This window comes from Electrona antarctica (genome assembly GCF_951216825.1).
Source record: "Electrona antarctica genome assembly, chromosome: 17".
In the NCBI taxonomy this organism is placed as follows: Eukaryota; Metazoa; Chordata; class Actinopteri; order Myctophiformes; family Myctophidae; genus Electrona; species Electrona antarctica.
Genome location: NC_136798.1, coordinates 24024287 through 24029286, shown reverse-complemented (window position 1 = coordinate 24029286; position 5000 = coordinate 24024287). Strand labels below are relative to the sequence as shown.

Sequence of the window (5000 nt, the reverse complement as noted above, 5' to 3'; positions counted from 1 at the left end):
ACATGGTATGTTTGTTTACATGCCTGTCATGTTGGATACGGCACAAAATTCACGCAGCGCAGCAGGTGCTCTAAGCCTTTGATTAGACAGCGGTCTGTTATAGAGCTGCTCGGTCTTTATCAAGAAATAACACACTGCTGAATTCAGAGATTGGCCAATCAGAACCAAGCATTCCACCAAGCTGTGTAAACATGGAGTAATCCGATCAGCAGGGGAGATGACACTTTGTTACCAGCTAAATGGTGAATGGTGCATTTATATAGCGCCTTTATCCAAGGCGCTTTACATAGATTGTGCATTACATTCACCCATTCACACACATTCATACACCGATGGCAGCGGAAACCATGCAAGGCACCAACCAGCACATCAGGAGCAATTAGGGGTTCAGAGTCTTGCTCAAGGACACTTGCCCGGGTTTGAACTGGCAACCTTGCGGTTACCATCCAGCCACTCTACCCCTGAGCCACCGTCGCCCAGAAATTAAGCCAGCTGCCGTCTGTTCTTCCTGAACATACCTTGTTCCAACTCTATACACAGTAGTCCAGTGGTTCCCAAACTTTTTCATGTCAAGGACCCCCAAAATTTGCCCGCGGACCCCCATTGGAAAAATATATGCCAGGGACCCTCATGAGAGGAGATTTTTACGGCTCTAGCAGTGATTTTCAAATATTTCAATCAATGTTTATTAATTTAACTCTGAGAGTGTACAAATGGAACCAAATGGATTCCATTTGTACACTCTCAGAGTTACAGACCCATAAGGGTCCATTATCATTTAGCTGGAAAACTCTCAAGGACCCCTGGGGGTCCCCGGACCCCACTTTGGGAACCACTGCAGTAGTCAACCTGATTAGACTTTGACAGTTGGTTTAATTTGTAGCCTTGTTGACATTGGGCTGCTCTTACTGACGCTGACGTGGTTATGATGACCCTGGCATATAAAACTGTCACAGTGAGCGAGCTGTGCACGTCTAACAACTTTGGAAACTTGGATGCTAAATAAAACCCGATTGTTGCGGATAGTTTTGTAAACATCCTCGGCTGAGGAGACTCTTGAGTTTACCTGGACACAAAGGAACCAAGACACAGAGTGGAAAACAGCAGGACCTTCAATGATCACAGGCCAGCTGTGTTTTGTTTGTTTGTTTATTTTCACAGAAAAAATCTGTGAAATTGCCACTTCTTTTGAAGTGGCATTCTCTGGGACTTTTTGTAGGAATTGTAGGATAAAATTAACATCAATGTGGAGTATAGACTATATGGATGGACGATATACCAAAGAGAAGAAACAACAAAAAGCATATTGCAACAATAAAAGTCATACTGTAGGCACAACAACTAAACCTCTGGGGAAATTATGAATTTATAATATTGACTGGATCCAGGTTAATTAGGCAGACCATTATGGAAAGTATCTGGTGGTTAAGAGAAGCGATTTCTTGAATTGGTGAGAAGACGACTCTGTAGCATTATATATTATTATGGTTATGTACACACACACACACACACACACACACACACACACACACACACACACACACACACACACACACACACACACACACACACACACACACACACACACACACACACACACACACACACGGCATGTCCACATCCATACACATTGGTGTATGGTTGATAGATGCAGACAGATACACAGAACACACTGTGGAAGACAGTCAAGCAGATGCACATAGACAGGACACACACACATGAATACACAAACAAATGGACACACACACATGAAAGGTACAAGCATTGTACATGCACACAGACACGAACACGCACACACACAAACATGCACACACACGGGGGGGTACACACACAGATTCATACGTGTTGACAGGCAGGTAGACAGAGCTACAGACACTCCCTCCCTGAGGACTGTTTTCTCTGGCTAGTGGAGTGGATGAATGATGCCACAGTCCTTGGTTAAAGCTGTGCGTGCGTGCGTGTGTGTTTGTGTGTGTGCGTGCGTGCGTGCGTGCGTGCGTGCGTGCGTGCGTGCGTGCGTGCATGCGTGTGCGTGAGAGAGAGAGGAAGGGTGTCAGGATGTATCTCAGCAATGAGCAGAAATTTGATCTGGAAAGGACGTGGAAAGCAACTGACGGACACGCACACACACACACACACACACACACACACACACACACACACACACACACACACACACACACGACAGACAGTGATTTAAAGTGACATTCTGACCAGTGATTGGCCTTCTTCCACTAAATAAACAATCTACACTGAGATGTATTGTGTCCCTTAACACTAGCGCGTCGGAGCGGTCAGGCTGACCGATTTTGAAATTTTGAAGTGGATTTTCTTTGCCCATGAAGTCCTGAGAAAGTTCCCCTTGCATGACTTTTTCTAAATGTTCGATTCAAACCATCTCTGTTTTTTTTTCCATCTGAAACGTTTTGGAAATATGATTTTAGACATAATTCTACTAAAATGTCTGCTCTTTTTCGGTCCGTGGGACCGCTCTTAGAGCCCTCACCCTTTCTCCCCCACAAGCAGTGCTGTTCACACCTTCCTCCCGGCTGGAGACGGGCATTGTTCAAGCTAATGTGTCATTTGCATTCCAACTACTTCCACATGTAGGCAAACTTACATTACAAACTTACATAAACTAAATGTTGTTTTAGATTTGTTATATGCGGTTTGCAGAAATAACGATGTCTGACTTTATTTCTCGAAACGGAAAAAGAAATATGGTGTGTGGTATTGTTTCCACCAAGCGCATAGCTCAATAGATATAAATACATGTTGACTATACACGCCATCTTTAGCATAATTATGTTGGAATAATAAAGTTTATAGCATTGTGACTATGTCGCGCATATTCATTTCATATATCAGCGCATCAAAAATATGGTGAAATATGGTGTGTTTGCCGATGCGATTTTTTTTTTCCCAGGCCGTTTTCAATATACCCTGAGCTGTGGACCTCTTTCCTAGTCAAAGGCTGTTTTCAATGAAATGACTTGTGTATAATATGAATAAATGCTACATCCTACATTTATTTTGTACCGTAGGCTATAGTTTTTGAACGAATATTACCATGTAGGCCTGAAATGTCTTTATTGTCTCAATACAAAGTTGTACATCAGCGCGAATCAGCGCGATGCCAAATAAAAATGACAGTGTTTGAAATCAGTCCAACCCGATAGACGTCCCGAACTTCTAAATGTTTTGTCAGTCAGAAGAACAGTTCTGTCCGTCCTTCTTTGTAAACTTTTCTGCACGCGACCAGTGGAACTGATTTCCACGCATCACGGCTCTCTTTTTTTCTCTCTCCCTCTCTCTCTCTCCCTCTCTCGTGGAGAGGGAGAAAATATCCAAGTAACTGACGGTGAGGTATGCGGAAGTGCATTTTAGATAACGCTGTAGCACTATTTGTGGCGGTGATGCGTCACATGACTTGATCTATCCTATGGTGTATATATAAACCGTGCTGCTGCTACGGACCTTTCTGCTGGCACAATAAATCAAATATATATAAATTACATCGATCATAGGCGGCGGGTATGTAAGGCTAGGCCAGGCTTAGCCTTCCCAAAAATTATGCTGGGTATTTTTAAAATATATATAGGCTAATATGTGCGCAGCATTATATAGAAGGCTAGCCGCTCCCAAACTCCCAACTCCTTTGTCTGTAGCCTAAACTTTTCTGATTTGCACGCACGCACGCACGCACAGCTCTTTCCTTTTTTTGGCACAATCAATCAAATATATATTAATTACATCGATGTTTCCCCCTCTATATAAAATGACAATATATAACTAATGTCGTATTTCGTCTGAGCAATGTGCCTGACTCTGGCAATAACGTGTGGTAGCCTATTGTATTGGCTCAATACAAAGTCGGACAGTGTTTGCTGCGCAAGGGTATTCAATATAGCGCTCACACCGTCACTATAATTATAGTTTGGTAAACTGAAATAAAAAATAACTTTGAGTTGTCCTGTCTAGTTGAAACTGCTGCCTTGAATTCGTTGGAATGTAACATTTAGAAGACAATGGCAAGCCGTCAACGGGTGCAGAGAGAGGTGTGAAGATCATTAGACAGTGGGGGAGACAATGGCCAATCAAATAGCACGAAAAACACCGGTCAGCCTGACCGTTAGCCGTCATATTAGTAGTGCATTTTTTTCAGACATCCTAGTGTTAAGGCGTTTGGCCAACCCCTCCCAACTGTCCCCACCACCTTTGAGTGTAATCTGTATTGATTTTGTGTAGATGTAAGCAGCAATGTACAGTAGCTTTATTTCTGAAAAGCAGAAGTCATTAGAGAATGTGTTATGAATGCAGAATGTTATTTATTTATGAAAGCATTTGTTTGAATTTAATGGATTATTGCCAGAGCAGGCCGGCTGTCAGTTATTCCCTCCTCATCTCCCACAATAACAACGTTAATGCTGCTGGTTCTCTGTCCCCTGGAGAAGGTTGTGTTGGACTGGCCCATGATGGAACTGAAACTGGTTCTCTGTCCCCTGGAGAAGGTTGTGTTGGACTGGCCCATGATGGAACTGAAACTGAGGCGGTAGTGATGGGAATGGGAAAAATATTTATTTTCTTTGGACATTGTCCATCCAGTGTCTGACGGAACATCCTGTATGATTGGTCGGACACTTGGTGTGCTCGTGACATCGTTGTATTTCTTGTTACTGTTGTGAAGAAAGACTGGTTTTTTGTCTGGCAGAGCTGTCTGTGTCACTTATGTTGCCTCTTCTCTTGGCCAGTTCACACTTGTAAAAGAGACTTCAGTCTCAATGTGGTTTTTACTGGTTAAATAAAGGTAAAAAAAAGGCATAAGGGGAAAGGCACTGCGCAACATTAGGGCCCTGCTGGGTTCATGAGGTTAAACTATAGCTGGTGTATGAAGCACTGCAGCATCCCGGTTTGATGTCAATAATAACTCCCGGCCCTTCCCACAATGCAACGTGGACATGTCCCCTCCGTCCCAAGCCTGGCACTAAAGGCTATTTTAT

The 5000-nt window shown here is 43.2% G+C and overlaps 1 protein-coding gene across 10 annotated transcripts in view; it reads left to right on the top strand.

Annotated features, from left to right (window-relative positions):
- lama2 (laminin, alpha 2) overlaps positions 1-5000 on the top strand; it is a gene marked incomplete at its 3' end in the record, with an annotated part of 276178 nt that overhangs the window by 134022 nt on the left and 137156 nt on the right. The window lies entirely within an intron of this gene.